Source organism: Triticum aestivum, chromosome 6D (genome assembly GCF_018294505.1).
Source record: "Triticum aestivum cultivar Chinese Spring chromosome 6D, IWGSC CS RefSeq v2.1, whole genome shotgun sequence".
NCBI classification, from domain to species: domain Eukaryota; kingdom Viridiplantae; phylum Streptophyta; class Magnoliopsida; order Poales; family Poaceae; genus Triticum; species Triticum aestivum.
Window position 1 is genome coordinate 434,303,659 of NC_057811.1, and position 11,758 is coordinate 434,315,416.

Sequence of the window (11,758 nt, forward strand, 5' to 3'; positions counted from 1 at the left end):
CTTGGATCCACCCAAAAGGCTGGAACATTCCGTATACCAGCCTGGTCGCCGGCGGGCGGCGGTACTAGCCACTTCAAGTCAGCTGATTGTACACGAAATGATGAGCAGCCGGTGACCGCCACACATGCCATTTCGCTTGCGTGGAGACAAGGGACAGGCCGGCCGGCGAAGGTCACGTAAATTGCGTCGTAGATGCACTGGGATTGTACCATCACACAAACACGTTCTCTGGGAGGAAAGTGTGCACTGTCCTTGTCTCTTTTGTTGCCAAACGCCCGTTCGGCGAAGCAGGATCGAGCAAGGGAAAAAGCCTTTTCCAGTGTTCTTCCCGGCTCGAGCTCGAAGAGCGCATGCAAATGCACAGACGTTTAACTGGACGGACATTTTCCTCCGAAGGGGACACGCCCGTACTTTTTTGGAGAAAAGGCCGAAATGATTGAACATATAAACCCTCCTAGACTCGTAGTCACGACCGCGCCCTCCACGTCGCCCCATATAATCGCTATGCCACCGTTTGTAAATTCTGCACCCCGTCGAGGGCATTTTAGTCTTTTCAGCGGGCCAAGGGCATTTTAGTCTTTTCAGCGGGCCAAAAAGGCAGGCAGCGCGGGCAGGAGCGAGACCGTGCAGACTGCGTCTTCCCCACGAACCCTAGCCGCGTTCTCGCCTCCTCCTCCATCCGCGCCGCCTCCTCGCCTCCTCCTCCATCCGCGCCGCCTCCTCCTCCTCTCCTCCTCCATCCGCGCGCCTCGGTGGCGACCCCATGGAGGGCGGCCGGGTCGGAGCGACCCCCCGCGTCCCTTCTTCCCCGCTCGGCGCTCTCTACTCCCAGCGCAGCTGCCGGCTCCCTCCGCTCTTCCCATCTCGCCAGAGCCGCCGCACCCAGAGGCGACCGGCGTTGCTCCATCTCGAGCTGCCCGTTCTCTCTCCCCCGACGGCCGGCGCAGGAGAGAGAAAGAGGAGAGGGATGTGGCGGCGGACGGGAGAGGGTCGACCTCGCGGTCGGTGGCTGCTTGATCTGAGAGAAAGAGGAGAGGGAGGTGTGGCGGCGGACGGGGGAGGGCCGACCTCGCGGTCAGTGGCGGCTCGATCTCTACAAGAAAGAAGGGGTTTGAACTCCTCCCCTGTGTAAGCTCCTTCTCCTAATTCCTATCTCCTTAAATTAATTTATATTTCGCAGTTAGGGTTTCGGTGTTTGGTTTTAATGATGGGTGTGCAGGAGCATGGGAGGGTGAGAAGAACAGAGGTGGAGGCAGGACCGCGATGCCGGAGCTCTAGGCGTCGCTCGCGTTGTCGTGGAGTGGAGAAGTGTCGCCGGCCATGACTGATGGTCGTTGCTCACTGGTCGTCATCCCCTGTCCCCAATCCAGGTTGCACGTCCTCACACCGCCCACCCCCCTACCTCTTGATCCCCCCAGTTCTCTGGTAATCTGATTTCGATTTCTTTATTTTTGTAAACATGATGTGCAGATCTGAGAAAGTAGAGGAGAGGAAGAATCCTGAGGAAGAGTTTGATGAAAGGGTTCTCTCTCTCTCTCTCTCTCTCAAAGTCAAGTTTTTTCTGCATTCTGATATTTGTTTGTTTTAGCCATGTTTAGATTAGTTTCTATGTATGCCAACTATTTTGTTTACTTATATTCCAGCGACCTATGTTCCATACTGAATGCATATTTGTGCAGTGGTTCTTAGTTATATTCTGATAAAGAGAGAAAGAATTGGGGATAGAGGTATAAGGCCTTAGATTCTTTGCCTCCAACAGAAGAAATGATTCATGTGTGCCTCCCTTTTTGTTATATCTTACATATTTTTTTACCTGGGCAGATATCACATAGTCATGGTTGGCAGCTAATATCCAAAATTTTAGTGTTGTTAGTACACTGAGGTTTATCTTATTTTGGTAAAGGTTTTGTCTATCAAGAACTACATATACTCGACATGGTGTCGTGGTATCTATAGTTGTTGTGGAGCCTGCTGGTATTCTCACCTTCCACTGCCTCTTTCCCCTCTCTGTATGAACCCTTTCCTCATTTGTTTTTGTTCGTGATATACTTTGCTTGTTTTGGCTCCTTTTAATTGATGCATTATTTTGTCTATTTTTGTGTACTCAGGCGCCTATGCAAGCTACATTGGAAGAATCCATGTATTTAGTTGTGGCATGTTTGGCAGCTACAGCAGCTTGATAATTAATTAGTTCTCATCCAAGGTGATTTACTTCTCCCCTTTCTTTTCCAAGAGGCAAATAATTGTCTGCTAATTAGCAGCTTGGTTATTTTCTATCTCAATTGTGATTGTCATCTTTGCCCTGCTGCTTAGTTCTGCTCCCTGCTGTGACTATATTTTGCGAGGCACTAATAAGCAACAATTGCACAAGGTCTATGCCAGAACTATCTTAGATTAGGCACTATTTCTTTTGTACTTGTCTAGCATTTGAAGAGTCCATATGTGAGTGGATCTCCTTTTGCTTTGTCATGCTACTGAATGTCTGAACCCATTTTTTGGGAATAATAATATATATGACAAGAAACCATTTATTCTCTCTCTGTCAATATTGATATGAGCTGTGCATATTTTTGGTTGTCAGTGATATATGATTTGTAATTTCTAATTGATCCGTTCAATTATTTGAGATATCATCAGTACAAAGCATATGTTCTAAACAAGAGCTCTTTTACAGTGATTGTAGAGTTACGATTTGTAATTTCATGTAACTCCAACTCTGAATTTTTCTGGCCATTGGATCTCGAAAAATCATTTAAAGAATTATTTTTTCTCTAAAAGGGTATAATAGTAACCGAATCTCTCGTCCGTTTCCGTTCCAATTCTCCTCGCATAGCCGCCGCCGCACATCCCGCTCGTAGATGGCTAGGCGGTGCGCTGTTCGGATCATCCCCGCGCGGCGGACCCGATCCAAGCGAGAAGCAGCAATCCGGTATCTTGGTGTCGCTCCTGCCGTCAATGTTCCGGCCGGCCGGCAGTACTGCAGGTCGTACATCGCGGCACCGAAGCCTCGGCTAGTCGGCTGCCCCACCGCCCCCAACCTGCCAGGATCTCTCTCCACCGTACGTCGGATACCCTACTGCCTGAGTCAGCGCCGCCGGCGACCTTCCCTCCCACTACAGGTAACTTGCATACGTGTTGTACTAGCTCTTCTGATCCTCATGTTTGCGCGACGGCTGTCCCATGGTGTGATTGCCACTCAACAACGCCCAACCAGCTGTTAGTTCAGAGGAATACACTTGCCTGTACGCTCTAGTAGTACAACTCTGTTTTTTTGCCTGTTCACAAATCTGAACATATTATGTTCATGCTTACTGTGGTGAACTGGTGATTAGCATACTCATGTCTTTTCCCACGAAAAAAAGAATACTCATGTATTGGGTTGTGCTCACAATTAAGCTCTCCCCTGCGACATGATGAAGATGTATGGTTTATGCCCTGGGGGATGTTTGATAAAATGTAATCCTCTTTAGTTCAGATATATTGATTTCAGCACCTGATTAGGGCGATTTACCAGTTGTATGAATTGTTGGCATGCATGATTAGAGTAGCTGTGAGAGTCCAAATCTGAAATCTAGCTTGCTTTATGACGGAAAATTAAATAAGTATACTGAGAGCAAGCTTATGACTTCTCTAGATCATGGAAACATCTACTTAGCATAATCACCTAGTCCTTGGGGTGCTTTCGTTGGTGGTGTGGTGTGAAAGTTATTATCGGCATGCGCTGCGTCGCTTGTGAGGCCTTTTCGGGCATGTATCGAACCTATTTGCTTTTGTTCCCAATCTTTAACCTCTGGAATTTGCCGAATTTTCTTTTTGTTTGTTAGGTTGAAGAGCTATTGTTTCAGTTCGTCCATGACCCTTATGGGGCTGTGGGGGATGTTGCACTCAGAGAACTTGTTTCTTGCAGTAGTAGGATGAACTGGATCAGATATTGGAAGTGGTACTGTCACATATCCTGGCATCTGCTCAGGTATGACTGGTTTTGAATTTGGGACCTTATACTTTATGAATTGTAATATGTATTCTGATATAACTGTTATATTTAAGCGTTGTCATTTGCCCCATACTGATTAAAACGACAACAACGACAGTTCTAATTATGTTTTCGCATGTCCACAATTCAAGTTAATCAACCTTGGTGAAACTTGAACATGTAGCTTCCAACCAGCTTAAGGAAAAGGTGTGCTGCCAATTTCCCGAGCCTTATTCTAATCCATAATTTTCACTCAAATCACTTGATTCATATTCGTAATTTAGTGCCCATATATTTTATTTTCTGTTATCACTGAAACTGTGTGTGTTCGCCCTCTGAAAAAATTTACTGGTCCATATCCATGATATCTTGGTACATGATGTTGTTATCCAAAACAAGACAGAAGATATTTGCATTAGTAAATTTATAGTTCTAGCTGATGGATTGTCCAAAGGAGAAAAATTTAGTTTAAATAACAACACTTATGTGGATGTTTCTTATTGGCTAGTTTTGACATGGAGAGCTACATCTGATTTTTCCTACTTGTATTTCTATTCCATTATACTTTTCAGGAGCACGTGAAGCTCGCATGTCATTGTACTAAGAACTATATTTCACATAACTATACTAACTTGACGCAATTTCAGCCTGCAGCATGGCACATGAGTCTTCGACATCATTGAGGATTTCTGCATCGGCAAATTGGAAGACTGATGTGGAATAGGAGAGGATGTAAAAGCTCCCAAGTGTGAACCCATGTGCTCGTCTGCATTTCCTTGAAGATGATGAGAACGAACAAAACCATTTCGTAATTGTGATGAGGACTGCTCCAGGGCCCAGCTTTGTGGTTCCGATCACATGTTTGACCTCCTGCTTACTCTGGTACATGGTCTCCATCCACCCATCGTCAACATATGGCCTCGCCGGATCGCCAGACAACACCGTCATCTACGTCTGTCTCGCGTGACAGGCACTGTCCTCGACCTCTGCGTCACAGTTAATTGTGTACTAGTAATTCCTTTGGGGAACTTGTTACAGTTATTCTAACTCCGCCATGTATCCATGAACTTGTTAGATTCTGAATATGTAATTTTCCAGACAGTCGGGTAGCATTCAAGTGCTCCGTATGCGCCAACACTCTCAAAATTCACTTCCTTTTCTGCTCTTTTGCTCCCTGAGACACAACTCTGACTGACTTATTCATGTCTTAGAGCATCTGCAACCGGACACCATACCCACCCCACACATCTAGGTGGGCTGCCAGGTCACTGCTTGGTCGCAAAAACCGCATCCAACTACGCTGCTTAAAACCGGCTCAAACGCCCAGACTGATCGGCAGTCTCCATATCCGGCCTAGACGCGCCCGCTCACCATCGCCATGTCGAATCAGCCCACACAAAAACCCCACCCACTCGGACGAACCATAGTCACTCTCAGTCCTCTCGCCCTCTCCGCTCCCCTCATGTCCTCTCCACTTCCTCTCCTCTCCGCCTCCTTCGCCATGGCCAGGTCTAGCCACGACTCCGGCAGCGAGACCGATCCCATGGACTTGGACGACCTCGTGAAGGAGGATGCCGGTTCTGGCAGTGACGTGTCCGACGACGAGAAGCTCCTGCTCTGCAATGCCATCTAGCGTTCGCGGTTGGAGACCGGCGGGAGCTCGAGCTCCGTCTCGTTCGCCGCCGGCTCCTCCGGGACACACCGATGCATTGCAGGCCGCGTTCGCCCGTCTTGCTCTGCGCCGCTCCAGATCCTGGAGCAGAGCGGCCATCTCCCCTTCCCCTTCGTTGCCAGCACCGCCCGGGCAGCGCTGGGTGCTCGTGCTCTTGGCTCCCGTGGGGATGCACATGCCATATTCGGAGGCGAAGGCAGCCCAGCGTGCGCGGCAACGGGCAGCGGCCACGGTGGAGCCCCACTGTTCCCGCCAATGTGCGCGCTCGGGCCTTGTCGACCCGGAGAAGGCACTCCTCCGCGAGGTCATGCGGCATTCGCTGACCACGGAGGAGTCCAACGCTAGGCGCCTTCAGCGCAAAAACTCAAAGGCACTCTAGCTCGGGCTCGAAGCTTCCTAGCGCCCCGCAAGGGAGAAGGGGGCCGCCAAATGAGCTAAATTTTTATCATAATGTCTAGTATAAAATTAAGGAATTTTGGCTATGATATTTCTTTTACTTCCAATGTTATAAAAATAAAAATCAAACCATGGAAGATATTGCAATGAGAAGGTGGTAGATATAAGTGAGAAAAACACATGCCCGTAGAATTCCTTATGTTGAAAATGTTGAAATGCTGAAAATTAGTACAAGCCACTATTTAGTGTGTGGGCATCAAACGAACCATCATCTGAAAATGAACAAAACTTTGAAGTTGAAAGCATATACTTGTAAAAATAGTCTCACAATTATGTCTTGAATGAAGTGTTTTTTGGTTGGAGATAAATTATAAACACTGTTTGGAGCAACAGATCAGCTCTCAAGCTTAATAAACATGAACAAAAAGTAAAAGGCTACTAAAGAAGATCGCCATTGCTGCCAAAAGTCAATGCCTTCCTGGGATTGTTAAATGCTCATTTCTTCGTTCTTGGCGATGACCCATCTTCGTCCGAGCCCCCCTCGCCCCTATCCCTGAACTCACATGAATTTCTGTTTTGTTCATACATACCCTGTCCAAAAGCATAGAATGGTAGTTAGATCAACATAGAAATGATGTAGCCATTTGTTTTATATAATATGTAGTAACTTGGCATTATAACCAACATGTTCATTCATGGCATCGCCACTATCATCCGATAATGGATAATTTTTCACAATGTACAAGTCAAATTTCTTGATAATGGTATTGTGCCTGCTCATCCTGCTGCGGTTATAAAATGGTTTTGGTTTGTATGTCGATGACATAATGATAAAATAAGTAAATAAAAGAACATACCTTCTGTCTGTACTAGCATGGTCCTGTATCATTCAATTAGCAGTATTCAAAAGAATGTGAGCGAACTAAATGTAAGAGTGCTTGCTGGTAGGTGAACTACAGAATTCAATTACTAACTCCCATACTGCTACATCCAACTACTAGCTGAGAAGAAAAGGTTGATTACACTTCAGTTTTGTAATCTATGATTTTATTGCTTCCAAATAAAAATGTAATATCTAAAAGATTTAATTTTTTCTTATGAAGCGAGAGGCACCAAAAATTTGAAGACATAACAATAAAATAATCCTAATAGATCAACTTCAGTACCGACCGCTACTGCTACTGCTTCTGCAATTCAAGCTATCCAGATAGTTCAAGCTAGCTTGTTGTGGAATTTAGTTGGGCATGACACTGCAATGCAGAGAGTTCAGGTTGGTTGCAATCCACGATAGGCAAACAGGCTACATGATTACTACTTACATGATTTCCTTGTCTTTTAACCACTTATTTCCTTGGGAGTCTCAACCATTTCCTTTTGATTTAGATTATTTTTCTTTTCATTCTAGAATTTTTTAAAAAATCCAAAAAGCCTTTTCTATTTATCCATTTTAGTTTCATCATTAAATAGAAACCCTTTCGGAATTTTTTCTGCTAATTGTTCTCTAATAGCACCTGCTCCTATCGCAGTTTCCCGATTTCGAAATGTCTTTTACATTTTGAGTACATGAACAGAACTCTGCTTCTTATACTAACCATCTTTATGCTAGATCTGCAATTGTGAATTTAGTGATATAAACTCTCTACAAAAATTAACAGTAACTAATAGCCTACTAGTTACTGATAATTATCAACACTTGTAATATTCCTCTTGTATCTCCTGTTATCTGGCTACTCCTGTTATGTAGTACACATATGTGGAGTTTCTAGTGTTGTAGAATTATTTTTGCCATGGAAGCACACCAGTATCATGATTCATGCCATTCTGGTATAAGATGAACTAAAGCTTATTCATCAACTCAGCAAATGAAAATACTGCATCCTACTTCTACAGATTATGTGTTCTGTTATCCTAATGAAACAAGACCTCATTGATGTGTTTCTACTCGAACCTGCAGACCATCCAGAGAATATGCTAATTGGAGAACAAAGGGGAGAATTTGGAGCTTTTATGCTAATTGGAAGAGGGGATTTACCTTATTGTAGATTGTTACAAATTCTTCTCTGACGCTGCAATCATCCTAGTCCTCTTGGATCTTGATCTTGGGGATTCATGTCCGCCTCTTCTGGCGGACCTTGCCGGCGATGGGAATGGTGAGATAGGGGGATGGATTGGTGATGGGAAGAGTTGCTGGGGGCCATGGTCGAGGTAAACAACGGCAGTGGGGTGAGTGAGCACGGTGGAAGCAGGCGGCGGCGCTGAGGCAGACATGGGAGAGGTGGACATCGACGCCATTGCAGCCATGGAGGAGGTGGACAGAGGCGCTGGGCCGATCATGGCGCACATGGACGGCGGCGCTAGGCCGGCCATGGCGGAGGTGGACGGCGGCGACGTGGCCATGGCTGAGCCATGCGGCGGCGATCCATTATCCCCGCGGCGGCGTGGCTGGCTAGGCAGATACGTGAGTTCGATGTGGGCACCGCGGGTTATGGTGTGACGGATTTACCCTTGCAAAAAACAACTGGTCCCACTAAAATATTGTAATGGTCCCATCATTACATATAATTTTCCGTAATTTTAGTTTTGTAACTCCTCGTAACTCCTATTTTTCCACCGTCAGATCAGGGTGGATGGATGGCTCATAAAATCGCCAATCACCGTAACAGTTGTATCTAAACAATGTAGTTTCAAAATACAAAAAGAATCTCAGAGGAAAGCGTTGTTAAGCAAATACATTTCGGTTCATATCGGCTATTTGCGCCATTGGCGCCATCTTCCACACGCGCCCACTCCCGACGCAGCTCCACTTCGGCAGCATCTTGCTGCTCGACGGCGACACCGACGGCTGCCCATGTGGACGACTAAAACGGGGCTTTGCCATGATGAGTGGGTGGATGAGGAGATGCAACAGCAGCAGGCTCGTGCATCACCGCATGCTACGGATTCATGCATGTACCATTTAGGAAGAGACAGGATGGCAGCAGGTCCGCGCATCGGCGCCAGCCGCAGGTTGACTGGCCGGCATCAGCTCAGGGGGCGTGATGTGGGTAGCCCTGACCTGAAGAATCACGCCCGCCGCATCCTCGCGAGGTGCTCACCGTGCCCTACATCTCTGTAGGCGCACGTCGGGCAGGAGCTTAGCCCCATGTTATTGCTCAAGGTTTGGCCGTGTCCACACTTGGAATTAGTCCTTTAAATGATGGATTATTCAATGTTTGCGCGGGTGGATGTTAGTGGAAATTCATCTGCAACACATAGTTGTTCGACAAATCACCATATCTCTGAATGTGTTGATATATTTGTAAGAGAGACCATACATGGCGCAGGGTCATGCATCGTGAGCTAGCGTTGGAGGTAATTGAAAAGTTCATTGTGGAGTGAACAAGGGTTGAGGCAGTGTAAAAGGTGCAAAAGGTACTAGAATACACTGACATACGCTATATTCTTCCAATCAATTAATTGTTGTGTGAACACATTCGGTTCTTTAGTTTATCCATGACAGACATTGTAGCCTCCAGACTTTTGCAAAGTACTTATGTTTATTGTGACAAGTGTGCATGCATCGTGGTTTGGTGGCTCCTCTGTAGTGTTGTGTTTCTTGGAACAAAATCTATTTTGCAACCGTAGATAACATGGTTCCGTTGGCCTTATGGTATCTGACATTTGTCGCTTCTGTTTTGCCTAAAGACGTAACTGGGAGTATCAGTGCTGTTTCTGATACCTCTGTTCGGTCCATGCATCAAGAAGAATCTTCGGACACAAGGATTTTAGGCGAATAGATTAATTTCCTGTACTTTCAACGCGTGTGTTGTCTGGTGTTCGGGAATGGTTAGCAAATGAAGTCTTCTGGTCTGGACCTCTTGGCTTATATTACAAGACTCTGTGTGTTTTAGAGGGTCTCGGGTCTTATATCTTCATGGCAGTTTTTTGAACGAGGTAATAAGTCATTGCATTGCACTCATATTTTGCGTTTGGAATACCAGGACAGCCTTACTGAATATACATTCCCTGTCTTATTATAAGCATGATTTCGATATTGTAACAAGTTGGATAACCACACAATTTTTCACTTTGTCGGCAACTTTGCAGTTCTCCTATAGATTGATCAGGGACTACTTTTTTCCGGGGACTCTACTTAAAATGCTCAATACAGAATTCGGATTCTTGCAAATTCCCTTTGGGCTTTGGTGTTGTTTTCCATGGGATGGGACTCTCGCTGCTGTGGTGTGTTTTGGTGCTGGTACATATTGTCATACCTAATCAAAATTACAGGTGATGGCTTCGTTTTGCTGTATTCTCTTATGGCAGTAGTTATGTTTGCACATGAATGCATGCAGATTTTCTACATGTAATTAACTACAGTGGTGTTATCTGTGCATATTGACAATAGCTTTTTATGTGCCATTTTCAAAGAAGGCTGTCGTGTTTGTCGATTCGGTCATGGCTCTTAGTGTTTGTTGTTGTTGCTCGATCTTCCCATGGTATGTAGTGCTACTCTGTTCTTCTTTCTGTGAAAGGATATGCTTTCTCCTTTAACATACTGAATGAAGTTTCATGAAGAAAGAATTGTTTTATGTTACTTCCGAGGAACTGACATTTTTGATTCGTGCCATGGTGATTAACAGAGCATCCAATGGGATATTGCTTTTCTTCAGAAAGTATTATGGATATGAGGCCGCAAGCTTTCCGCATGGCTCTCTGCCAATTGTTTTGGCACATCTTTGAATTAATTTCTTCAATTTGGCGGGGCTATTCAGACTTCGGATTTTTTTTTGGTTTGAATGTAAGTAATATCCCTCTTTGTGCATGTGTGCTTCTATGTCTTTCCGGCTTCTCTATTCACTGCCTATGGAATGCTTATATATATTAGCCTGTAGTTTACTACTTTGATCTCAGTTCATATTTTTGATGCATTTATTTAAACTAAAATAACTTGGATAATAAGCCTTTCCATTTAAGTATTGTCTGTATTTCCTTTCAGAGCAATTTAGCTCATAAAGGAAAAAAATGCTTCATAGCCATTCTTACATTGTCTATAGCCAATACTCCTATTTGAAGCTATTGAAGAATTTCCCATTTTTCTCTAATACGAAGTACCTTCTCTGACGTGCGGTTAGCATATATATGATATGGCTACAACATATATAGTTTTCCTTCTAAGACTGCTGCAAATAATCTCATGCTTGCTGTCATCATATACACATAGTATAGATGAAGTTGGATGATAATTCTCTCGTATCACTATGTGGAGCCTGAGCCTCATACTAATCTCGCACGGTCAAGTTTATTCCTGCAATTTGATGTTACGATTTATGCTAATGTAAACATGACCAAGCTAGAGGAGAGCTTTGGGTTTTTTTTCGTATTTGTTCTGATAGCATAATGTCTCCTAGGTTCGATACTGTCTTCTCTCCAATCTTGTTCCCTTCCCAGCTTCCACCCATCTTCATGAGCAAGTGTAGCTCCATCCATGACAAAGGTATAGATCAGAGAGGTCTGAGGAGGGACAGGGTTGGAAGCTAGGAAGGGAAGTAAACTTCCTGAGCTTCAGTTCTAGGTGAAAAGAGAGTGTTTTTATTTTGTATTTACGTATTTTTTCTCCGACCAGAGAATTGTTTTGTTGGACCATACGACTGGATTGAAGTTGCTAGCCTGAATGCAAATTTCCTTGAGATGGTTCATTACCAAAATCCTTAAGAGATGTTCGAAGGTGGGTCAGT

At 44.8% G+C, this 11,758-nt stretch overlaps 1 long non-coding RNA gene across 2 annotated transcripts; it reads left to right on the forward strand.

Moving 5' to 3' along the window:
- Positions 1–607: 607 nt before the first annotated feature.
- On the forward strand, positions 608–5,110 carry LOC123145639 (uncharacterized). Of its 2 annotated transcripts, XR_006472352.1 has the most exons (8): positions 609–1,128; positions 1,220–1,370; positions 1,471–1,522; positions 1,904–2,009; positions 2,109–2,203; positions 2,834–3,119; positions 3,825–3,970; positions 4,621–5,110. It is a non-coding gene; the product is annotated as an uncharacterized lncRNA (long non-coding RNA). The 2 variants fall into 2 exon arrangements; XR_006472351.1 differs by having other exon boundaries at positions 608–1,128; positions 1,471–2,009.
- The last annotated feature ends 6,648 nt before the right edge of the window (positions 5,111–11,758 follow it).